The following is a 26,818-nucleotide window of genomic DNA, read 5'->3' as shown; positions in this document are numbered from 1 at the left end:
CGATGCAGGACTCCATCCTAGGACCCCAGGGTCATGGCCTGAGTTGAAGGCAGACCCTCAACTGACTGAGCCCCGCTAGGTGCCCCATCATCAGCCCTTTTCTTTCCTTTGCTTGCTAGGATTTGATAGTTCATCAGATGAGGTTTGGAGAAAAGCACACTGGAGACAGTGTAACAGAGTTTGAGGCCCGTCGCTATTGCCTGTCTTTGGGTCTTTAGGGGAAGTGTCCTGTGTAGTCTTGGTCAGCTTCTATCCATTAGGATAACAACTATTTAGCTCCCTTTCAAAACTGTGGGGGAAAAGATACCAGCTGTGTATATGAAAGTCCTTTCAAAGGGATAAACTGTTTCACAAATACATATAAGTTAAATTTTGACAGTATCCTGCTCCTGCAAGGGCTGGCTAAACACAAATCCTGAAATACGATGATTTACAATCAGCTGATTCAGTGAGACCCTCATGTGTTGAGGGCCGGGGAGACAGGGATAAAGAGATAAAGAGGAAACAGAGTTCCTCTCCTGCAAGGGCTCATTATGTCCAGCTCTCCCGAAACAGGTCCCTGTGCCTTGCTTGCCCCCTTGCCATGGCTGCGTCATGGAAACAGCTCTTTGGGAATGGATACCAGCCTACAACAGGATTGCTAGCTAGAGTGTTCCTGTCTGTGCTCGGGAGGCGAGGGGGTGGGATGCGGGAATGGCTGACCGTTAGGTAACCAGCGCTCTCTTGCCCACAGCTGATCTGTCCGTTTGCTGATCTTTTGTATGGTGGAAACTGAATGTATCAGGACTTCCGACTTCTCAGCATTATCATTTACAGGCAGCTCTAGTACTTGCCACTGAGTTCCAACTTGCTGAGCAAGCTTAAATTGCTTGTTCTTTGCAGAAAATTGGACCTCTAGGAGAATCTGGTTTGTACCAAATTGGTTGAAACTGGCAGCCTGCTCCTGTGCGAGTTTTCCGTATCCTCCGGTTCTGTGATCTACAGCCCTCATTTTTCAGTTCTTCCTTCTTGGACTGTGGGACCACTTTTGGGTGAGGTCCTGGTGTGTTCTCTATAGCTGTGCATATCTTATAATATCTGTGGAGTAAGTACGTAATTTTTTGATAATTCTGCTTTTTTTCATTAAAAATCAGTCACCCTTTTCTTATTGACAATGCGGTATAATAGTACAGAGATTTCTCATTTTCTTCTCATTGACTCACATAATTATCTCAATTACACAAATGTGCGAGAGACATTTTTAGATTTTCTCAAAAGTCCTGGAGGGCAGAGGGTTTCCCTCTTCATGACTGTTTTACATAAGAATTTATACGTAATTTAATTTCAGACCTTTTCACGATTACTTTATCAGACAGTCTTGTCTTGCCTTCACTTGTACAGAATACTAAAGTAGGATGATGGAGGAAAATAAACAATTTGTGAGAGAGCCTGACTTTCTGTTTTTTTCAGAAGGAGGGGCTTGTTGCAGGGCATCTTTCAAGGTTTTCTTCTCCCAGAACCTGTGCCAGGAGAAGGCATGGTGCTCCGTAGCCCCTCACCGGCACTCAGCCATGAGCCCGCAGTGAAAACTGCACTCGGAAAAGCCCGTTAGCCCCAGAGAGGCTGACAGGAAATGAATTTGCTTCTGCATCTCCAGTCCAGGGCAGTGCCCTGAAGGGCTACGAAACTACAATATCCCGGACTAAAGATTTTCAAATTCTATTGCTGGCACACCATTAAGACTTCAATTTCGACCCAGCGTTGGAAACCTGAGTAACAAAAGTACAGTTGTTAAGGTAGAACACAACTGGGATTAGGAACGAAACAAGTGAATTCTATTTTTTTTTTAAGATTTTTTTTTTTTTATTTGACAGATCACAAGTAGGCAGAGAGGCAGGCAGAGAGAGACAGGAGAAGGCAGGCTCCCTGCTGAGCAGAGAGCCCGACGCGGAACTCGATCCCAGGACCCTGAGATCATGACCTGCCTGCTGAGCAGAGAGCCCGATGCGGGACTTGATTCCAGGACCCTGAGATCATGACCTGAGCTGAAGGCAGAGGCTTTAACCACTGAGCCACCCAGGCGTCCCGAAACAAGTGAATTCTAAAGGGAAGCTATATATTGAGTTAGCTATAGAATAGATCTCTTAGTGTTTGTTATACTTTAATAACTATAAGTTGGGGGCGCCAGGGTGGCTTAGTCGATTGGCATCTGCTTTCAGCTCAAGTCATGATCCCAGGGTCCTGGAATCCAGCCCCGCATGGGGCTCCCTGCTGGGTGGGGAGCCTGCTTCTCCCTCTCCCACACCCCGTGCTTGTGTTCCCTCTCTCGCGTGTCTCTCTCTGTCAAATAAATAAATAAATAAATAAATAAATAAATAAATAAATAAAATCTTAAAAAAAACCAAAAACAAAAACGGTAAGTTGAATCTGTTTTTAATTTTCGGTGGTATTTCCTTTTAAAAAATGCTAATTGATGCTAATGTCTCAAAAGACTACTCTGGTAAATCTTATTTCTTTATCTCTTTAAGTAAATCTGCTATGTGCATATAGTAAAAAGGTAAACACCAAAGAAGAGTAAAAAAATGAAAAGTAATACTTGCCTTATTGAATTTCTGACTTCCATTCCCACTGCCGGTGGTAATAGTGTTTTAAATATTCTTTTAAAAATAATGAAAGAAACCCTAGATTGTTTAAAAAGGAGAAATAGGTCCATATTCTTCACTGTTTTCATGTTTATTTAAAAGTTTTAATGGGGTGCCTATTTCGCTCAGAGCTTAGCTTACCCCCCCCTTTTTTTTTTAAGATTTTTTATTTATTCATTTGAGAGAGAGGGAGAAAGAGAGAGAGAGAAAGTGCCAGTAATAGCATGGGGTGGTGGGGAATCAGAGGAAGAGGGAGAAGAGGACTCCCTGCTGAGTAGGGAGCCTGACTCCAGGCTGGATTCCAGGACCTCTGGGATCATGACCTGCTGGAGCCCAAGGCTTAACCGCCTGAGCCACTCAAGTGCCCCTAGGGCTTACTTTAAAAAAAAAAAAAAGTTAAAAATTACAGTGGAAGAGACCATCAGCCAATAGTAAAATATGGAACCCTATTTGGACCTTGATTGGAAGAAATAATTAAAATTATAAAAAAACAAAAAACTTAAGATGTTCTGTTTCTTCTCCCAGGTGCTGCCTGGTTATGTGGGTATGTTCACTTGGTAAAAAATTCAGCAAGCTGTGTACTGTAAATACTGCAACACAAAGTTTACTTGCAAGTATATATGAAACAAGTAAGGAAATTTTTAATTTTTTATTTTTAAATTAAGCTGTAGGCCCAACATGGGGCTTGAACTCAGCAGCCTAAGATTAAGAGTTGCATGCTGTACTGCCTGAGCCAGGCACCCCATCCACAACATTTAATAGTGACTAGATATTTGATAATATTAAGAAAATCTCAATTCTTCAAGTTTGATAATGGTATTTTAGTTATGGTTTTAAAAGTGCTTATATATTAGAGATATATAATGAGGTACTTATGGATAAAATCTAGGATTCCTTTCAATGTGTGTTTTTTGGGAAGGGGATGGGGTAGAAGTGAAATGCAGCTGGCCATAATTTGCTAATTATTAAAGCAAAGTGACTGGTACATCTGTGTTTATTTTCCTAGTCTCTCTGCTTTTGTTTATATTTAAAGTTTCCTATAGTAAGTACTGAAAAATATTTTTTTTTTTAAGATTTTATTTAGTTATTTGACAGACAGAGATCACAAGTAGGCAGAGAGGCAGGCAGAGAGAGAGAGAGAGGAAGGGAAGCAGGCTCTCCGCTGAGCAGAGAGCCCGATGTGGGGCTCGATCCCAGGACCCTGAGACCATGACCTGAGCCGAAGGCGGAGGCTTAACCCACTGAGCCACCCAGGCGCCCCAGTACTGAAAAATATTTTAGTAAAATATTCCAGGCATACAAAAAGCTATAAAACATAGTAGTAGCTAAATTAAATAGTGCTTACCCATGTGTTGCACATCGAATGCTTTACATATATTAACTTATTTGATACTCAGTCCGCCCCTGTGAGGTATGTACTATTATTATCCCCATTTCACAGATGGAAAAAATTAGGCTAATTAACTTGTCTAGGGTCACAGAACTAAATAGTGGTGGAGTCACGTGGGTTCCTGTGAATATTTGCCTCTCAGTTTATTTTTTATTTTTTTATTTTTAAATATTTAATTTATTTATTTGACACACACAGAAAGCACAGCAGGGGGAGCAGCAGGCAGAGGGAGAAGCAGGCTCCCCGAGCAGGAAGCCTGATGAGGGACTCTATCCCAGGACCCTGGGATCATGACCTGAGCTGAAGGCAGAGGCTTAACGACTGAGCCACCCAGGACCCCCTCTAGAATACATTTGATTGGATTTTATTTGGTCCTCCCTGACAATATTCCAGACAGTTCTCACCGATTCTTGTGACAGACTACGTGTCATCTGTTCTTACTGAAAAGTATAACTCCCCTTAACAGCAAGTGAAAATGTGCATAGAGAGGCAAAGCAAATAACGTGGTTGAGTTGAAAAATGTTTAGTCTGTTTGACACTGTGGCGAATAAAATAAAACAAGAAAGAACCAGAATTATGGGAAGAGAGGGATTCTTTAAAATAATAATATATTATCTTAAAGTAAATTAATTCAGCGTAGCTTTGGGAAGAGAGCTCCCTGGTCTAGAGAGAAACCCATCTTCAAGGGTCTGTGGGTTGTGGATGCAAATGAGGGAAAAGTTTGCACATCTGTATCGTTGGTGGGAATATGTATCTTTTTTTTACTGCCCACTCTCCCATGCGTCTTTTGCTACCTGTCCTTGATCCCTAAAATGTCTTTTTTGCCTCAGTGTGGATTATAAACAGCCTTTCTGGAGGCCCTCAGTGGTGAGGCTCTTGGCAGTTGTGACTCTCACCTAAAACCCGAAAAGATGAAGGGAAGTCTGAGGTTCGGTGGTGATTACTGGGCATCCCAGGATGAATATTGTCGGCCCAGCTACAGTGGCCCTTGTGCCGTTGGTGCACACATTTGTATAAAGAAGTAACAGGTGCTGGGATGACTTTGGAAAATAAATCTACCATTGGTGTGTAAGCTTTTTTTCTCTCTCCAACCTCTTAGTAATCCTCAGCAGTCAATGTTCCTGCATTGTGGGTAGGTTCTTAGTTGAGACCATTGTGGAAAACTGGTTGTTTGCTTTCTTTTTCTGAATACTAAGTTTGTTTTGTAAAAGGTTTCAGCGTTGATCTCACCTCTCTCTTCAGAGAGAGAAAAGGAAGGTATTTTAATGAAAGGATTACAGTTAAAAATTTTAAAGCATGCTAACTAGACACAAAGAAAAACAGTTTAGCATCGTATTCCTTTAAGCTTTCTTGCCGCTTATGCTTTGCTTTAAAAAATCCGTATTAAAGGAGACCCTGTTATCATGCATTAACAGTCAGAGCCCTAAAGCCTTTAATACTTAAGTTTGACTACAAGAAAAATCAGACTTTGAGATATCCTGTAAACTTTTTATAATGTTGACCACAGTATTTAACTTGCCAAATCCATCCCTCACTGTGTGAAAAAAACACAGCACTATGAGGTGTGGGTGTAGATGTACATTATTTGAAGCTTTATTTTTTTAGAACAGTTTTAGGTTCACAACACAATTGAGAGGAAGGTATGGAGATTTCCCATATACCTCCTGCCCCACACATGCATAGACTTTTCCGTTATCTGCATCACTCACCAAAATGGTACATTTGTTACCAAGGATGTACCTACACTGACATATCGTAATCACCCGAAGTCCATAGTTTACCAGAAGTTCCACTCTTGTTGTTGTACATTCTAGTTCTCTGGGTTTGGAAACATGTGTAATTCCATCCATCCATCATTATACTGTCGTACAGAGTATTTTCACTGCCCTAAACATCTTGTGTGTTTTGCCTACTCGTCCTTCCCTAGCACCTCATCTCTAGCTACACTATTATTACTGTTATTATTATTTATGGAGGGGGAAAGGGGGAGGGGCAGAAGGAGAGGGAGAGAGAGGATCTTTTTTTTTTCTTTAAATATTTTATTTATCCATTTGAGAGAGAGCGAGAGGGAAGAAGGTCAGAGGGAGGAGCAGACTCCCTGTGGAGCTGGGAGCCCGATGCGGGACTCGATCCTGGGACTCGGGATCATGACCTGAGCCAAAGGCAGTCGTTTAACCAGCTGAGCCAGCCAGGCGCCCCAAGAGAGAGGATCTTAAGCAGACTCCATGCTCAGCATGGAGCCCATTGTGGGGCTTGTTCTCACGACCCTGAGATCATGACCTGAGCTGAAATCAAGAGTTGAATGCTAAACTGACTGAGCCACTCAGGCACCCCACCACTGATTATTTTTTACTGTCTATATTTTTGCCTTTTCCAGAATATCTTATCATTGCAGTTATACTGTCTGCAGCCTTTTCAGATTGGCTTCTTCCACTTAGCAATTCATATAAGATTCCTCCAGGTATCTTCATGGCATGATAGCTCATTTCTTTTTAGTGCTGAATAATAGTCCATTGGCTGGATGCACCACAGTTTATCTGTTCATCTACTGAAGGACACATCTTGGTTACTTCCAAGTTTTGGCAATTATGAATTAAGCTGCTATAAATATTAATGTGCAGGTGTTTTGTGTGGACATAAGTTTTCAGCTTTTTGGGGTAAATGCCAAGGAGCACAATTGCCAGATTGTATAATAAGAGTACGTTTAATTTTGTAAGAAACTGCTAACCTGTCTTCCAAAGTGGCTCTACCAGTTTCCATTCTAAGAGCAATGAATGGGGCGCCTGAGCGGCTCACTTGGTTAAGCATCTGCCTTCTGCTCAGGTTGTGATCCCAGCGTTCTGCGATTGAGTTGCTGGTTGGACTCCCTGATCAGTGGGGAGCCTGCTTCTCCCTCTCCCCTTGCTCCTCTCCCCCGCTCATGCTCTCTATCTCTCTGTCAGATAAATAAATAAATAAACTCTTTAAAAAGAAAAAAATCAACAGAAGCAATGAATGAGAGTTCCTGTTGTTTCACATGTTTGTCAGCATTTGGTGTTGTCAGTCTTCCAGATTTTGTTTTAATTTGAATTCCCTTAATGACATTGTAGTGGAACATCTCATGTGTTTATTTGCCATCCATATATTTTCTTTGGTGAGATGTCTGTTAAAGTCTTTGGCCCATTTTTTAATCTGGTTGTTTATAATCTTGTTGAGTTGCCTATAATCTTATTGTTGAGTTATAATCTTATTGCTATGAATTTTGGATAATTGTCCTTCATCAGATATGTCTTTTGAAAATATTTTTTTCCAGTCTGTGCCTTGTCTTTTGATTCTCTTGATATTATTTTTTGCAGAGTGGAAATTTTAAGTTTAAGTTTTAAATTTTAAATGAAGTACAGCTTACCAATTAGCTGTTACATGGATTGTGCCTTTGGTTTGCATATAAAAAGGCATTGCTATACCCAGGATAATCTAGGTTTTCTCTTGTGTTATCTTCTAGGAATTTTACAATTTTTGTATTTTATGTTTAGATGTATGCTCCATTTTGAGTTAATTTTTCTGAAGAGTATAAGCTCTGTATAGATGCATACTTTTCTGTACATGGGTTTCAGTTGTTTTACCGTCATTTCTTGAAGAGACTATCTTTGGGACACCTGGGTCGTCAGCCGTTGAGTGTCTGACTCTTGATTTCAGCTCAGGTTATGATCTCAGGGTCGTGAGATCAAGGGCCTGTGTTGGGATCTGTGCTCAGTGTGGAGCCTGCTTGAGATTCTCTCTCTGCTGTAGGCTCTCTCTCTTTTGAAAGAGAGAGAGAGAGAGAGAGAGAGACTGTCTTTGTCCATTGCATTGCCTTTGCCCCTTTGTAAAAAAATCAGTTTCTGTACTGTCTCTTCTGTTCCACGGACCTGTTTATCTACTCTTTTGCTAGTACCAACCTTAAAAAAAAAAAAAGATTTTTATTTATTTCTTTGAGAGATAGAGTGAGCATTATTGGGGGAGGGGAAGCAGAGCGAGGGGGATAATCAGACTCCGTGCTGAGCATGGAGCCTGACATGGGACCCAATCCCATCACCCTAAGACCATGACCCCAGCTGAAATCAAGAGTTGGATGCTTAACTGACTGAACCACCCAGGCTCCCCATACTTTCTTGATTACTACATTTCTAGTAAATCCTGAAGCAGGATGGTATCTGTTTTCCAGCTTTGTTATTTTCCTTCAGTATTATGTTGGCCATGCTGAGCTTTTTGTTTCCTGATATAAACTTTTAAAATCAGCATGTCAATCTCTATAAACTGACTTGCTAGAATTTTGATTGGGATGGCATTGAATCTATATATCAAGTTGGGAAGAACTGTCATATTGACAGTAGTGAGTCTTCCTAACCATAGACAAGGAATATTTCCTCATTGATTTAGTTATTCTTTGGCTTCACTAATCAGGGTTTTGCTTATATAGATTGTATACATATTTTGTTAGATTTATAACTAAGTATTTAATTTTGGGGGATGTTAATATGATAAGAATTGTGTTTTTGAATTTAAATTCTACTTGTTTGTTGTTGGTATGTAGGAAAGCAATTGGCTTTTGTATGTTAGTCCTGTATCCTGCAACCCTGCTATAATCACCTATTAGTTGTGGGACTTTTGTTCGTCTAATTTTTTGATTTTCTACATAGATAATTATGCCACCTGTGAGCAGAGTTGTATGTATTCCTTCCTTATCTGTGTACCTTCTTTTTCCTTTTCTTGCTTTACTGTGTTAGCAAAGACTGCCAGTACAATGTTGAAAATGGTGGTGAGAGGAGATATCCTTTCCTTGTACTGATCTTAGTAAGAGGTGTATATCTTTTGTGTGTGTGAAAGAGGGAGATTTAGAGTATCTCCTTATTATTTCATATTACTACTCGACTTTTTAATGTCTTTGGTCATCTGTGACAAAATAGGCATAAAATGAAACATGTATGTCATTCAAGTCCTACTTATCTCTTACAAATTAATTCGTTTCAATCTAGACCGATAGGTTCTTTTTAAAAAAATTTTGACAAATTTGGGGCACCTGGATGGCTCAGTGGGTTAAGCCTCTGCCTTCAGCTCAGGTCATGATCTCAGGGTCCTGGGATCAAGCCCCCCCACATCAGGCTCCCTGCTCAGCACGGAGCCTGCTTACCCTTCTCTCTGTCCGCCTCTCTGCCTACTTGTGATCTCTCTCTGTCAAATAAATAAATAAAATCTTTAAAAAAAAATTGACAAATTTGCAATGGCAAAATTAAAGTAAGGTTAAATAAAAAAAATATAGCTAGTATTCAAAGTTTTTCACATTTGAAGATCTTAATCTACTTTTTAAACTTACCTTCTGCTACTCCTCTGGATAAACCATTTAGGGTAAACTTGTGTATTGCTTGCTTCCCAAATGTATTATTATTATTATTATTATTATTATTATTTTGGTTGCAAGGAAGAAATTCACTCATAAAATCTGAAGATATAATGTGAAGATAAAGGTTTTTATTGTCTTCTGGTATTTTTCTGGGTGAGTTCTCTCTTCTTTTCCCCGCCTGTTCAATCCTCTTTATATCCTCCACTGTAAATTCTGGAGGGATATAGTCCAATTGGACCAATTTCCATTGCCTTAGTAGGAAGAGTCCTCATGGGTCAGGGCTTTGGAGTTGTCCTCCGTGGGTCAAGCTCACTCTGGTCCAATCAGTTTGAAGAACAGAATAATATCACTGTCATGTGTAGGCAGTTTCAGTTGGAAGGATGAAATTTTCTTTGTGATTCTGGGGACTGTCATGTCCAGGACATGATTAAGGTATTTCCACCTCTCTGCCTTTGCTAATACCCATTCTCTTATACGTAGGGTATTCTCTATGAATTTACACATATTTTGATTCTACTGAGCTAAAATATGAATGGTAAGTAAATCCTGCCCCAAAGATTGTAGTCTGTTGAAATATTCTATCTATGACATTTCAGCAGATCATTACTGGGCACATATCATGTGCTGATATTATCTGTTTATTATTAAAATTATATATTGTATCATTTTAAGTAGAGTATAAACTTTCTGTGGGCAGGGGCCATCTCTGGTATGTCTTTATTTTCCCCAACATGTTTTGGGCATAGATTCTATGTTTGGTGCCTTTGCCTGTTTTAAAAAAGTCACATCCATTTCTAAAGAGAAAGTAATATATATATAGCTACTTGCAGTAAAGTAGTGCTCTCACTAAAAAGTCATTGTATATAGAGGATGCTCTGTTACAGTTATTATATAGTTAACCTGGGTGAGAACAACATGGGTTAGAAGGGCATGGGTCCACTTATATGCAGATTTTGTGCAGTATAGTACTGTAAATGTTTTCTCTTCTTTAAGAGTTTTTTAAAAGACATACATTTGTTTATTTATTTATTTATTGAGAAAGAGAGAGACAGAGACAGGAAGAGTGAGTGAGAGAGAGAGAGAGAGTGGGAGCTATAGGAGGAGCAGAGGGAGAGGGAAAAGCATAGAGCCCGATGTGGGCTCAATCCCACGACCTCGAGATCATGACCCAAGCCAAGACCAAGAGTCGAATGCTTACCCAGCTGAGCCACCCATGTGCCTCTTCTTTAAGACTTTTTAAGTAACATTTTCTCTCTCTTCTCTTGCTTACTTTATTGTAAGAATACAGTATATAATACATATAACAAACAAAATATTTGTTGACTCTTTGTATTACATAATCTTCTGTAAGGCTTTCAGTCAACAGTAGGCTATTAGTACTTCAGGTTTTGGGGAGTGAAAAGTTACATGTGGGGGGTGTGGGCACCTCTGACCTTAGTGGTGTTCAGGAGTCAACTGTACTGTGCTAAGATGGCAGGTTCAGAAAGAGATCAGAAGAGGCTTGAAGAAAACCTCTAATTTTAAAGGAGTCAAAGCCTGGGGCTCATAGCTTTTGAGAAAAGCCTCAAATATTAGAAGACTACAAGGTATATAAAAGGAAGAAGGTAGATAGACAAAGATGTCCAGAATATGAAGATCAAAATGGAGGATTACCTAAGGTGATACTTGATGACTAAATCACTGGGATCCTTGATGTAGAGAAAGGGAAACGCTCCTACACTGTTGGTGGGAATGCAAGCTGGTGCAGTCACTCTAGAAAACAAGAAGGAGGTTCCTTAAAAAGATGAAAATAGAGCTACTCTGCGACCCAGCAATTGCTCCATTGGGTATTTACCCCAAAGATACAAATGTAATGATTTGAAGGGGCACCTGCACCCCAATGTTTATAGCAGCAGTGTCCACAATACCAAAACTATGGAAAGAGCCCAGATGAATGGATAAAGATGAGGTGAGACACACACACACACACACACACACACACACACACACACACACACACAATGTAATATTATGCAGCCATCAGAAAAACCCCAAAATCTTGTCATTTGCAACAACATGGATGGAACTAGAGGGTATTATGCTATGTGAAGTAAGTCAATCAGAGAAAGACAATTATCATACGATCTCACTGATAAGAGGAATTTGAGAAATAAGATGGAGGATCATGGGGAAGGGAGGGAAAAATGAAATGAGACAAAACCAGAAAGGGAGACAAATCATAAGAGACTCTTAATCTCGGGAAACAAACTGAGGGCTGCTGGAGTGAAGGGGAGTGGGAAGGATGGGGTGGCTGGGTGATGGACAATGGGGAGGGTATGTGCTATGGTGAGTGCTATGAATTGTGTAAGACTGCTGAATCACAGACCTGTACCCCTAAAACAAATAATACATTATATGTTAATAAAAAAAATGAAAACCAAACAGTAAAGAATGTCTTAAAGAAAAAAAAAATCGTTGGGGATCCTTAAATGAAGAGCAGTGAGCATATCATCCAAGTCAATAGGTAAGATGACTGTCAGGGAAATGGTTATGATTTGAGACCAAGGAGGTGGGGAAGGCCTAGAAATGAAAGACTTTTCAACAGGTTATAGGAATGCAAATATAAAAATAATTATATTTATTAAATTTACTTTTAAAAAATTATTTATTTGAATTTGAGAAAGTGAGTGAAGGAGCAGAAACAAGGGGAGCAGAGGGAGAAACAGGCTCCCTGCTCCCTGCATGAGCAGGGAGCCTGATGTGGAACTCGACTCCAGGATCCCAGGATCATGACCTGAGCCCAAGGCAGGCGCTTAACCATCGGAGTCACCCATGCGCCCTACATTTTTTAAATTTAGAGTTGAATTTATACTGGGCTTCAGGGTAGGGAGAGAAGCAATATGGACTAACAAGATCAATAATGACCACTGAGTGGTTGAATCTCACTAGTGATTTACCTCAGGTATATGTGGTTTATGTCCCCTAGTTCTCTTATACTCCAGTGGATTTGTGTTTTTGATCTCTGTGTTTTGGATCATAGCAGTTGGTATTCAAAAAATATATATGTATTAACAATTTAGATGTGACATATTTAAAAGAAAAGGCTCACCAGTTGGAATAAGCTAGAGAGAAAGAAAAAAAAATCAGGGGTGGAAGAGGGCATGAACCAAAGGGTGCAGGATTTAAAGGCAAAGATCTCTCTCCCTTGATCCTTGGAAGCAATACTAGAGAGTTTCACGATGGTGACAGCAAGTTATTCATTAAGGAATTCGCTAAACACCAAAGAATTAGGCTTATTTGGTCTACCAATATAATAGAGACAGCTTATGTAAATGTGTGTTGGACTACTTAGTTTGCCATTCTGGAAAAAAAGAATAAGAGAAAACTCATTTAGACATATTAAACATAAGAAAGATAATAATAAAAAACTTTTACTCATAAGAAGGAAGAATGAATTCTTTGTTCACAGTGACCTTGAGGTAAATAGAAATAATCTGTCCTTGATGTATTTATTTATCTTTGTGAATATCGGATCTCCAATCAATTGATCTTGTTTTTAAAAAAGATTTTTAAAAATTTATTTGAGAGAGAGAGAGAGCAAACAAGGACAAGCAGGGGGAGTGGCAGAGGGAGAGGGAGAAGCAGGCTACCCACCAAGCAGGGAGCCCAACCCCAGAATCCTGAGCCGAAGGCAGAGGCTTAACTGACTGAGCCACCCAGGAACCCCTCCAAGCACTTGATCTTGAAGTCTACCTTGTTGATCTCTGAGCCAGTGCACCAGATTTCTAGTAGCGTGGGGTTGGGGGGCGGTTAGAGGTAGTTAGCCTCATTGACTGTTCCCTTCCTCTTAAGGGTTTTTAAGGGTTTGCAGACATGAAGAGTAGCTTTTCCTCAGGAAAATGCTACATATTAGAACTGATTTAGCTTAATGTAGCATCCCTGTGTTACTTATATTTATAGAGTATTTGAGAAGTCTTTCTAGCTGCCACATTTTAAAGAGTCTTGATAAATTGGAGCATTTCTAAGAAAGACAAGGGCCTGAGAGACAGGGAAGAATCCTTAAAATATCTGGGAGTCTTCATGCAATCTTTTTTTTTTTAATTGGAAGGAGGTATTAAGTTTATTCCATGTACCTCCAGAAGGTGGAAGTTAGATTATTGGGTAGAGCCTGGAGAAAGCAGATTTATTCTTAAAATAAGAACTTTCTAACGCATAGAGTTGTTTGAGAGTGGATCTGGCCACCTTCTGTAGCAAGCTGTCTTTGTCAGCTTGGGCTGCTGGAACAAACTACTGTGGTCTAGGTGTGCTAGACAAGAGAACGTTATTTTTTTCAGAGTTCTGGAGATCAAGATCAAGGTTCCCACTAATTTGGTTTCTAATGAGAGCTCTTTTCTTGGCTTGCAGGTGGCTGCCTTTTTTGTGTCCTCACATGCATATGCACATGTCTTTCCTTAGTGCATATATGCAGAGAGAGAAAACACAGGAGTGAGTGGAAGGGCCCGGTGTGTCTTATGAGGACACCAGTGATATTGGATCAGGGCCCCACCTTCATGACCTTATTTAGCTTTAATCAGGTCCTTAGCAGCCAGTCTTTACACTTAGCCACACTGGGGTTAGGGCTTTGGCATATGAATTTTGGGGAAGTACAAACAAAACAGAACAACCCTGTGTTTGGAGCACTTAAATAGAAACTAGTTCTCCAACTGTTAGGACTGTTGTAGAGGGGAATCCTTAAACTTGGAGAGACTTGATCTGATGATCAGTTTTCTTGAATCTAAAGGAATAGGGTTGGGTCGCCTGGGTGGCTCAGTGGGTTAAGCTTCCGCCTTCAGCTCCGGTCGGGTCCTGGGATGGAGCCCTGCGTCGGGCTCTCTGCTCAGCAGGAAGCCTGCTTCCACCCCCCCCACCTCTGCCTGCCTGTCTGCCTACTTGTGATCTGTCAAATAAATAAATAAAATCTTAAAAAAAAAAGTAATAGGGTAAAGCTGCAGATTATTGGAGATAGGCATATATAGGGGTGCACATTTGAAAAAAAAAAAAAAGATTTGTACTTATTCTGGGAGCTTCTAAGGAACCAGAATCCTAAGTTTTGGAAAACCAAGGTAGAAATAAAGAAAATCTCTTAACCTCTAGAGCTGCTCGGACTTGATGAGGCATGGAAATTGAAAATGTTAGCGTCTACCTACATAGAATTTCCAAATACCTTAATCTTCCTCAATACTGAAAATAAAGGAGATACATACATATTTGCCATGTAGCTGGTTCTTTAAAGGACAAATTTGTAATAACATTATAGATACAGTGTGTCAGTAATAGATGCTGGTGACTACTTTTAGAGAACTTAAACCACATTTCATTTGTTTTTGAACACTTTCTCTAACACATAGTTCCTTTATCAATAAGCAATGAAGTAAACTTTGCATCCAGTAGGATATCAGAATTGGACCTAATAACAACCAAACATTTGAATTACATGAAAACATTCTTATATATAGGTCGTATTGTGATGGAATTTGAATCCATTTAGCACTAAAAATGAACGGCCGTCTACATTGTTTAGTGTTTCTGATGACTGTAAAGTGGTTATCATCTTAGGTCTTTTATTTATTATTATCCTCACAAACATTAATTCTTATGCTAATTACAGCACAAAAAATTGGTTTGCTGCAAAATATGTGAGAATCATACAGATGCTACACATTATATAATGTTACATTGTAGGGGCCCAGGGCAGGCTGCCCCAAGATGGGCAACTTTGGCGTAAAGATGATTTGAGTCAAAAGTAATCAAAACCCAGTGGATACAGGAAAAGCTCTCTGCCTCCCCCTCAGCTGCCTAAATTTACACTGGAAAGGAGAGCCTGTAACAGGAAGAGCGCTATTAGCAGAGACTCCCCTTTACTTCAGAAGCTTATCTGCATAATAGGGCAACCTTGTTTTTCCAAACATTTCCTTTCACCTTTTTGCTAATGAGCTTTCTCTCCTTTGTATCCCCAGGCCCTCACCGTTTCCTTAGCTCTACAGGCTTCAGGTTGCCTCATTGTCTTTGTTATTTCTTTTCTGTGTGGATTCCCCATATCTACACTGTTTAATTTGATTTTCTCTTGTTCATCTGCCTCACGTGGGTTTGATTCTAAATCCAGTTTAGAAGGACTGTAGGGCAGAAGAAAGTCTTCCTCCCAAAGCCATCCTCACTGGTTAGTTGATTTGCTACTATTTTGGAAACATGGAGCAATGAAGAGTCAACAGGAAGTAGAGACATAGAATAGTTTTGCCCTGATATAAAGGAGGTTGCATGTCATGCTATTCTTTATGTTTTTCTTTCATTGTAAGTTTGATACATGCTTATTATAGAATGCTTCGGAAAAAAAGCATTATTTTTAAACTCACCATCTGTTACCTCAAAACCAGATTTTTTGGGGGACAATATGAATTCATCATTCCTTTTGATCCAAAATTTTAAAATAAAACAACAATGTGGTTTACTTTAAGAACTTCAATTTGTACTATTAAAAACCTAAAAATATTTTTACAAGTAAGAAAATCTTCAAATTAATTTGATATCTTTTGATGGGATTTATTAAATCATTTTGTCCAAGAAATTAAAATAAGTCACAAATGAGCCAAAAAGTGAAGGTGTTAAGATGGTTCATATCAAAATTATTGATATGAAACTGGAATAGTATTTATATTTTCTTCAAAGAATTTAATTTTGTTATAGACATATTAGTATCAAACAATAACTTAGAAAAGCAGTTATAAGGCAAGTAGTTTTTAATCATTATTATTTACCCTGAAAACCCCTTGTTAATGTGGGGTCTTCTGATCTCATGGGGGCCACCAAATGTGGGCGACCCAGTCAATTGGAGGCAGGCAGTGTGGGTCGTGAAAGAATTCACCCAAGGCAGAGGTAGAAGCTTATGGAATGCATCGCAAGGAAGTGGTGGGCAGGACTGTAAAGCAGAGACCGTCTGCCACGAGGCAGTGGTGGGGGCTGTAGTTAAAAGGGGAGGTGAGGAGGTATTGGAATGTATGGAATTTTCCCTTTTCGGTACTCTTGTCCAGGTGTAAGTAACCTATTGGTCAGCCAGGGCTTATGGATATTTGAGGTGGGTCACCCAATGGGCATGTTTGTATCCAGCCAGGGAGCTGGGGGTCACTGTAGGCCTTTCTACCTTACTCAGGTTTCCACTCTTCAAGTTAATTGCCTAAAGGTGTCCTCTACAATTAACAATTTTATCTTATTATGCTGTTGCTTGTTAAAAATTAGATAGGAACTATTTTATATTTTGGTTTATCACATGGCTGAATAATTGAATCATAGAAACTCAGAGACTGAAATATCCTTGGAGATGATTTCATTCAATTTCATCTTTCATAGATGAGAAAACTAAAGCTCAGATAGAAATAAAATAACTTCCTCCATTTGGGTTACTAGCAACAACCCCCCATCCCACCCCTATCCATCATCATATTTCTTCTGTGAGGTTTACATAATAACTAACTGCTGATTCCCCACCCCAATCCAATGTGTTGGAAGACATATTTATTAATGTAAAAGAAAGCTCTGAAGTACTTTATGACAAAAGTGTATTTTATTTTCAGACAAGCTATTTAAATAGAATACGAAATTCCTCTGGAAAGTTTTCTTGCAGTTAATAGTTTATCTGTACAGATTTCTAACTTGGATGTCTTATAAAATTAGTTGCTTTGAATTCTAAGATTTCATTTATGAGAATTTATGCATTAATACAGTATTTTGATAGACAAATCTCCTGTTGCCTGGAAGACAAATCAAATCATTTTTTGGAAGATATTTAATTGGCTAAATGATTAATAAAAGCAGAGTATGTAGTTATCTTATTTGTTTATTGCATTGCCTATTCTTAGCCACTTAAGTAAAGCCAGTCCCGTAACAAATACTCCTGGAAATGCAATTTAAGTATAATTAAGTCTTCAAGGTCTAGTGTGCTTGTAAGGGAGTATAATATTCCAAGCCTGAATTTATATTTAGTGATTTTCAGGCATCAGGTTTAATTTCTCTTATCGAAGTTGGTGGCTCTGTTTCTTAAATTTTTTTTTTTAAATTTTTATATTTTTGAACCAAGGGAGGTGCTAAATGTAGAGGTAAGAAGCACTTTCTTCTGTCATCCTAATTATTCTAGCTGGGAATCAATCTTAACTGCTTTCATCAAAGAACAAACTTGCTGCCAGGAGCTTGATTTATCTGTCAACATGAGAATTTAGGTATAGATTTTTTATTTCATAGTAACAGAGCTCTTTTCAAGGAAGAGTCATTGTCAGAAATTGGCTCTATATTCTGTGAGACAGAATAATAAAATTAGTCTGGGCTATTGAGTCAGAAAATAATTAGCTTTGAATCCTAGTCCTAGGATTTGCAAGCAATATGACTTTGAGAAATACTGATTGTTCTAAGTCTTAATTTGGCTATCTACAAAATGAGGATAACAGTGTTTGTTGTGAGAATCAGATGAAATAATGAATGTCAAGCACCAATAACAGTGTCTGGTCCATGTTGCCTAAGTCTTAATTACCTTCCTGCCTCCTTGCAAATTCAATTCTACTTCTGCTGAATTCCTTTGCAGATTAAACTGCAAAATAATTGAAGTGGGGATAGAGAGCATTGGGCTACTAGGGAAGCCATGTTATTGGTAGACATTACCTTCCAACAAATATAGGAGAGGGATCAAGATTACCATTCTCCATTGTGCCCCATTCCTAATCCCAGGTCTAATTGCAGACAGCACACATCCAATTAAATCCAACTCTCAGCAGCCTCATCTTTGGATATTATTCAGAGACTTGACATGTGATAACTAATCCTGTATTCCAGGGTGAGGTAATCCACGATTGGCCCCAGTTGCTTATAGGGTCCCAGTGCTCAGGTAAAATGAGTTACTATTTTTCTTTATGAAAGATGAACAACAGCTACAGTTGCTAAAGTAAAACAGATGTCAAGATCCAGGGACAGGATCAGGAAGGACAACTAGATTACATTTTTAAAAAATTATATATATATATATCTCATAAGCTTTATCATTTTAGCCATTTTTAAGTGTGTAGTTCAGTGACATTAAGTTCATTTCACATTGCTGTGCAACCATCCCCATCATCCATTTCTAACACTTTTTTTGCTAGGTCGAAACTGAAACTCTGTACCCATTAAATAAGAACTCCTCAGCCCCAGCCATTGGCAACCACTATTTTATACTTTCTATCTCTATAAATTTGACTGTTGTAGATACCTGGTGTTACATGGAATCGTACAGTATTTGCACTTTTGTGATTGGCTCTTTTGCTTACCATAATGTCTTCAGGGTTCACCCATATTATAGCATGTGTCTGAATTTCCATTTTATGGCTTGTTAACATTCCATTGCATGTATAGATCGCATTTTGTTCATCCATTCACTAGTGAACACTCTACCTCTTGGCCATTGTGGGTAATGCTGCTATGAGCATCAATCTACAAATATCTGACTGAGGCTCTGCTTATGTTTTTTTTGGGGGGGGGGTATATATCAAAAGTGGGATTGCTGGGTCATATAGTAGTTCTTTTTATAATTTTTAGAGAAATTGCCAAAGCTGTTTCCCATAAGGCTGAACCATTTTCCATACCTAGCAGCAGTACACAAAGGTTTCAGTTTCTCTATATCCTTGGCTACACTTGTTGTTTTCTGTTTTTCTTTCTCCTCCCCCTCCTCCTCCCCTCTCCCTTTCCCTCTTCCTCCTCCTTGATAATGTTATCCTAATGGGTGTAAAGTGGTAGATTGTTCTTAAAAATATGAATTGTGATATACAACACATAACCCGTCTCATTTCCTAGCCTAGGACCAATGCACATAGTAGGTGTCTGTTGAATGAATGAGTGAGAATCCACATCATATATGAAATGAAATATCTATAGGAAAAAATTCAGGAAGTATTATGATACAACGTATTCATCTATCTACCTATTCAGTCAATGAACAGGAGTATGTGCCATGTACTGTGTTAATTGTTAGCAGTTCAGATTTTCTTTTTTCCTTCCTTTCTTCCTTCCTTCCTTCCTCTCTTTCTTTCTTAAGATTTTATTTATTTATTTGACAGAGAGCACAAGCAGAGGGAGAGGCAGGCAGAGGGAGAGGGAAAAGCAGGCTCTCTGCTAAGCAGAGAGCCTGACCCAGGATGTGGGATTTGATCCCAGGGTCCTGGGTTCATGACCTGAGCTGGAGGCAGATGCTTAACCACTGAGCCACCCAGGTGCCCAGGAGTTGAAGCCAAAACAAATGCGGTTCCTTTTCTCAAAGAACTCACACTCTGTTATCTCTCTAGGGAGGAAGGCTGAGTCACCAAGATAAAACAGTTCAATTAGAGTATCCATTAAAAAAAATCTAACCCTTTTGGCATTAAAGTCTATATTTTTCAGGCCTCATCATGAATAGTAATGATACTGTATTCTAGTATGTTTTCTTTCGCAAGTTAGCAAATAATACGTATAATTCACAAATATACATACAGATACATACATTTATATTCTATATCTATGGTTTATGTCATGAGATTTAAACCTTCTGGAGTTCTGGAATTGAAGTAAGCCCACACGGCTATAAAACATCCATTGTCTTTTGTTTTTTTTTTTTTTTTTTAAAGATTTTATTTATTTATTTGACAGAGTGAGTAAGAGATCACAAGAAGACAGGAGGCAGGCAGAGGGGGAGCGGGGAAGCAGGCTCCCTGCGGAGCAGAGAGCCCGGTGCGGGGCTCGATCCCAGGACCCTGGGATCATGACCCAAGCCTAAGGCAAAGGCTTAACCCACTGAGCCACCCAGGCGCCCCAAAACATCCATTGTCTTTAGTGAATTAACTTTTCATTTAGAATGGTGTTAGTTATTTGCCGTCTTTGGGAGAATTGAAAAATAATCACTCGAATCATTTTCTGTGTACTGTGTTCAGATGCAGAACCCCTGTAGGGAAAGTCGGCCTCAGTGACTTTCCACTTCTCAGTGAAATAATACAGTTCATCTGAACCTGCAAAGCTGAAGACCGTTCAGTGGTTCACGGTCCTGATAGAAATGTGTAGGGCACTAAAGAAATCAGTTAGATTACTGCTTTTGCTTTCTCTATAAATTCAAAAGGATAGGAGAACATACATTTGTAATGGAGTCATATTATACTCCAACTCTCCACTGAACTGCCTCCCTGAACATGAATGTACAGTACTTTGCCAAGGCTCTGCATTGCTTTTCTACCTACTTAGTTCCATTCATTTAACAATTATCAGTGGTGATCCTACTGTATACTCAGTACTATGGTAGGTCCTGATAATACAAAGGTAAACTGATCCAGTGGCCTAGTGGTAGTGAAAGACAAATGAACAGATAATTATAATTGCTTAACTGTTAATAAATAGCCCAGCAAGCAGAAGATGCTGAGGTAGCACAGAAAAGAGACCCCAGTGCAGTCCCAGAGGATTAGGGGAGACTTTCTGGAGGAACTAATAACTACATTAAGACCTACCATTGAATAGGAGTTAGGGGAGCAAGGAAAAGAAAAGTTCTTTCTCAGAAGAAACAGCACAAAGTCCCAGCATGGGTATGCATGCATTCTTAAGAAAATGGAAACAAGGTAAGAGTGGATTGAGACCACATTGTGAGGGTGTGAGATGAAGCCAGGGAGATAAGCAGGGCTCACTAATCTAGGGTATTATGAATCCTCTTTAGGACTGCATTCTGGGAGCAAGGGGACTCATTATAGAGTTTGAAGAAAGGGTTCATCACAAAGAAATTTATGTTCTGAACAGAGCTCCAGCTGCAATGTGGAGAATGAGTAAAGGAAGGGTAAGATGGAAGTCTGGGAGACCATGAGCTTTTCGTACTAATCCAGGAATATAGAGAAGTTTATAATTTTCAGCACTGTTTTCCAGGATTTGGTGACTTTTTTGGATATAGGATGTGAAGGAAAAGAGTGACTCCCTGACTAGGTGAGATGGAAACAGAAAACAGTTTCCTCGGAAGATGAGAAGTTCAATTTTAGATAATTTATATTTGAGGTGCCTGTGAGACAACCAAGAAGGCTGCTGTGGTAGAAGTTTTAGGGAGAGATTAAGGGAAATTATTGTTGATGTTTAACTTTTGCTCTTATTGCCAATTCTCATTTAGGATGTCAGTATGCAATTAATAATTTAGGAATTAGAGGCATTTCCTGTGGAATTGGCTCCAAAAAGTGTAACAGCAAGGGGTACATGACTTAGTGCTTCTTGGGAGCATCATGGTTGAGGTAGCATTATTTTGATTATCATTTTCTGCCAATGGCTAAATGATTGCTCTTTCCTATTTATATAAATATATAATTGCATATATATTTATGTATACATAGATAAGTGTGATCTTTTTCTCCCCATTGTTTCATATATATATTCTTTTGAAGTTAACTTTTTTCCCCTTTGGTGAGAATAATTAAGATTTATTCTCTTATTCTGCAAATTTCAAGAATACAGTACAGTATCATTAACCATAGTCACTATGCTGTGAATTAGATCTCCAGAACTTATTCACCTTGTGTACCTGAACTTGTAATCTTTTTATCATCTATTTATATTATTATGTTCAATTAGCCAGCATATAGTACAATAGAACATTACTCAGCCATCAGAAGGGATGAATACCCACCATTAGCATTGACATGGATGGAGTGGAGGGGATTATGCTGAGTGAAATAGGTAGGTCAAGCAGAGAAAGACAATTATCATATGGTTTCACTCATATGTGACGTAAGGAATAGCACGGAGGACCTCCCAGGAAGGGAGGGAAAACCGAATGGGAAGAAATCAGAGAGGGACACGAACCATGAGAGGCTCTGGACTCCGGGAAACAAATTGAGAGTTACAGAAGGGAGGGGTAGGGGAGGTGGGGTAACCGGGTGATGGGTATTAAGGAGGGCACATGATGTGATGAGCACTGGGTGTTACATGCAACTAAGGAATCGTTGAACACTACGTCAAAAACTAATGATGTACTCTATGCTGGGTAAGTACGATCTTGATATGTCTGTTGATGTGCTTATTTTGGGGAAGTAGGATTAGTTGGAGGAGAGGAGACTTGTTAATTTATATAATCTTAACGTGCTAGAATTTTTTTTGCATGAAGCACTTTATGAAAAAATTAAATCAAAATTATTAAATAATTGAGTAAAAATTTTGAGTAAACTATGTTGATAAAAAAATAATTGAGGGAGTGGGAAAATTTTGAAGACCAATGTAGAAGGCATAGAAAGGGAAAAAAAGTCTGGAGGTGAGATAGGAGGTTTGGTGATACTCCACAGATTACATGGGGTGAGTTTTTCTGCCTCTTACCTCCCTAAGTGGTATATTAGAAACCACCTGTAAAGAATTTTTGTCATTGAATTGCTATGTCTTTTTTTAAATTTTTTAAGATTTTATTTATTTCTTTGACAGAGACAGATCACAAGTAGGCAGAGAGGCAGGCAGAGAGAGAGGTGGAAGCAGGCTCCCTGCCAAGCAGAGAGCCCGATGTGGGGCTTGATCCCAGGACCCTGAGATCATGACCTGAGCCGAAGGCAGAGGCTTAACCCACTGAGCCACCCAGGCGCCCCCAATTGCTATGTCTTATTTATTCTCCTGTAACAAGCCCCCAAGCCTTACACTTTTTAGCAAGACTGATGCTCAATTGTTATTCTGTGGTAGGCTGTGGAGGTTATTTATAGCGGACACCTGTTCTGATTGGTCTGATTGCTGATTGTTGTTATTACTCCTGCTTTAGTAGTTTATATTCTCTGACAGCGTTGATTTTGGAATCCTTTCTTTTTTTTTTCTTTTAGTTTAAAAATTATTTGTTTGTTCGTTTGTTTATTTACATAAGCTCTATGCCCATTGTGGGCCTCGAACTCGCAAGCCCAAGATCATGAATCACATGCTCTACCAACTGAGCCAACCAGGTGCCCCTTATTTTAGGAAGCTTTCCTTGACATCTGCCTCTTCCATTTTTCAGGTTAGAACTGTCAGCTCTTTCTCTGCTTCTCCAGTATTCCCTGGTAGATGTCCATAATGGCACCTGTAGTAGGCTGAACTATGGACCCCAAAGATGTCAGGTCCTAATTTCTGAAATGCTTAAATGTCACCTTATTTGGAAGAAGGGTCTGCAGATGTGGTGAAATTAAAGATCTGGAGATGGAACAGTTATATTGGATTATCCAGGTGGGGCCTAAATGCCATCGCAGATGTGTTTGTAAGAGACAAGCAAGGGGAGATTTGACACAAACACAGAAGAGAAGGCAAGACAGAGGTGGGGCAGACATGGTTTTGATTTGAAGATGTTTGTCTTGAACATTGGAATGATGTGGCTATAAGCCAAGGAATGCCAGCAGCCACCAGAAGCTAAAAGAGATAAGGGACTAGTTTTCCCTTTGAGCCTTGATTTCAGGCTTTCAACTCCAGAAATGTGAGAGAATGAATATTCCAAGGAACATGTGGAATGTACTTACAGATATTATTTGTTGTTTTTCTGAAATTCAAATTTAACTCAGTGGACCTCCTATATTTTATTTGGTAACCCTAGATAGAGATCATATCTTAATCATCTCTATGTTGTTTAGCAGTATTTAGTAAAATGAATGTTTGGTATAAATGACATGATAATTTTGCAAATAGTGAAGAAATGTTTTTATTATTGAGATTTCCAAATATATTCAAAAGCAGAGAGGGAATGTGTAGCATAGCCTCATTATCTATTACCTAGTTTCCACAATCATCAATAATACATCATTGATCATACAGTTTTTTAAAAATCCCTTGTTCAAAAGAAGCAGTACTGTTGGTATTGTTTTCTGTGTATATATTTCTATGTGTTTGTATGTGTGTATGACAGGAGAGGGTGGGTGGCAATAGCATGAATTTTATGATGCTACATTCTTCCAAAAGAATCCAGGACTTGGAGAGTGGGGAGCATTATATATGAATAGCAGGAGAATCAAACAACATTGCAGTGATTGAGAGAACCTCTGGTAAAGAAAGCCAGGTGAGATAGAGCACAGGCCAATATTTTCCAAATATAAATAGAAACATGGGCACAGAGACTAGCAATATAACTTCTGGTAGAATTGTTCTGCAGAAAACAAAGCGTCTCATGAGTACTCAACCAGCTTTGCTGATGATTTCACCTCTCAGAATAGTGAGGAAGCAATCCGGAGAATGGATATCTAGAACTTGATATCTAGAACTGTGAATGCCAAGGAGGAACAGGTTGGAGACATGGAAGTGCCTGGCGCTGAGGGAGGGGTGTGATGTTATGACCGTATCTTCCCTGAATGTGAAGTAGCTAGGGAAAAGAGGGCTGGATGTAGTGAGACTATCACGGTTTGTAGGAAAAGAAGACTTCAAAAAGTCAGAGGAAAGACAGGTATAATTGCTTCATGTGAGTGTTGAATGACATACAGTTGCCAGAGAAACAAGAAGCTCTTTAAAAAATGAAATTTTAGGGGTGCCTGGCTGGCTTAGTCAGTGAGTGTGTGACTCTTGATCTTGGACTGTGAGTTTGAGCCCTACATTCGGTGTAGAGATTACTTAAATTTTTAGAAAAACTTTTTAGGGGCGCCTGTGTTGCTCAGTCATTAAGTGTCTGCCTTCGGCTCAGGTCATGGTCCTAGGGTCCCAGGATCGAGCTCCGGGTCGGGCTCCCTGCTCTGCGTGAGGCCTGCTTCTCCCTCTTCCACTCCCCCTACTTGTATTCCCTCTCTCACTGTCTCTCTCTGTCAAATAAATAAATAAAATCTTTAAAAAAAACCTTTTAAAAATGAAGTTTTACAGTATCCTTTAAAAAATTAAATTTTACAGTTAGGTTGCATACATTTTTTAAAGTTTTACTTATTTATTTGAGAGAGACAGAGACAGAGAGAGCAGGAGTGGGAAGGAGGGGGAGAAGCAGACTCCCCACTGAACAGAAAACCCCAATGTGGAGCTTGATCCCAGGACCCTGGTTTCATGACCTGAGCTGAAGGCAGAGGCTTACCCGACTGAGCCAGACAGGTGCCCCTACACCTAATGTGGGGCTCGAACTTATGACCCTGGGATCAAGTGTTGCATGCTCTTCTGAGCCAACCAGGTGCCTCAAGTGTCATACATTTTTATATGGAGGGAGGAAATCAGAAGGCATTTGTATCAACTGGTGTTGGTTGCCTACCTTCATAATAGGTGACCTAAATCCAGTGAAGTGAGCCAGGCCAACAAGTTAGCCAACAGATTCTGTCCCATCCCCCCAGTTTAATTGATGTGTAATTGACAAATAAAATTGTATGTATGTATGTATTTATTTTTAAAAATTTATTTATTTGACACAGAGAGAGACAGCAAGAGAGGGAACACAGGCAGGGGAGTGGGAGAGGGAGAAGCAGGCTTCCTGCTGAGCAGGGAGCCCCATGTGGGGCTCAATCTCAGGACCCCAGGATCATGACCTGAGCCAAAGGCTGATGCTTAACCGACTGAGCCACCCAGGCACCCCAAAATTGTATATATTTAAAGTGTATAATGTGATGATTTGTTTTATGTATACCTAACCACAATCAGGTTTTAGTACATTCATTTCCTCATACTTACTTTTGTGTGTATGTTTGATAAGAATGCTTAAGATCTATTCTTTTGGCAAATTTCAAGTAGACAATACAGTATTATTAACTATAGTTATCATGTTGTACATTAGATCCCCAGAACTCACTTACTTTAAAACTGAAGACTTTGGAGGTGCCTGGGTGGCTCACATGGTTGAGTGTCTGCTTTTTGCTCAGGTCATGATCTCCAGGTCCTAGGATCGAGCCCCATGTTTTAGGTTGTTTCTATATCTTGGCTATAGTGAGTGATGCTACAATGAACATGGGAGTGCAGATATTTCTTTGAGACACTAATTTCATTTCCTTCAGATAAATACCCAAAAGTGGGATTGCAGGATCATATGGTTGCTCTATTTTTAATTTTTGAGGACCCTTCATACTGTTTTCCATATGGGTATACCAGTTCACACCCACCAACGGTGTACAAGAGTTTCCCTTTTCTCCACATCCTTGCCAATACTTGCTATCTCTTGTTTTTTTGATAAAAACCATTCCAACAGGTGTGAGGTGATATCTCATTTTGGTTTTGATTTGCATTTTCCTGATGATTAGTAATGTTGAGCACCACTCCATGTACCTGTTGGCCATATGTATTTCTTCTTTGGAAAAATATCTATTCAGAGCCTCTACCAATTTTTTAAAAAAGTTTTTATTTATTTATTTTAGAGAGAGAGAGAGAGGAAGTGCATGAGCAGGGGGAAGAGCAGAAGGAGAGAGACAAGCAGACTCCGTGCTGGGCATGAAGTCTGTCTTGGGCCTGGATCCCACCCCGAGATCATAACCTGAGCCAAAGTCAAGAGCTGGCTACCCGCTGGACTGAACCACCCAGGCGCCCTGCCTTTACCAACTT

Source organism: Enhydra lutris, unplaced genomic scaffold (genome assembly GCF_002288905.1).
Source record: "Enhydra lutris kenyoni isolate GAN:26980312 unplaced genomic scaffold, ASM228890v2 scaffoldscaffold3, whole genome shotgun sequence".
In the NCBI taxonomy this organism is placed as follows: domain Eukaryota; kingdom Metazoa; phylum Chordata; class Mammalia; order Carnivora; family Mustelidae; genus Enhydra; species Enhydra lutris.
The sequence above is the reverse complement of the archived record's forward strand: the minus strand, read 5'-3'. Positions refer to the sequence as shown.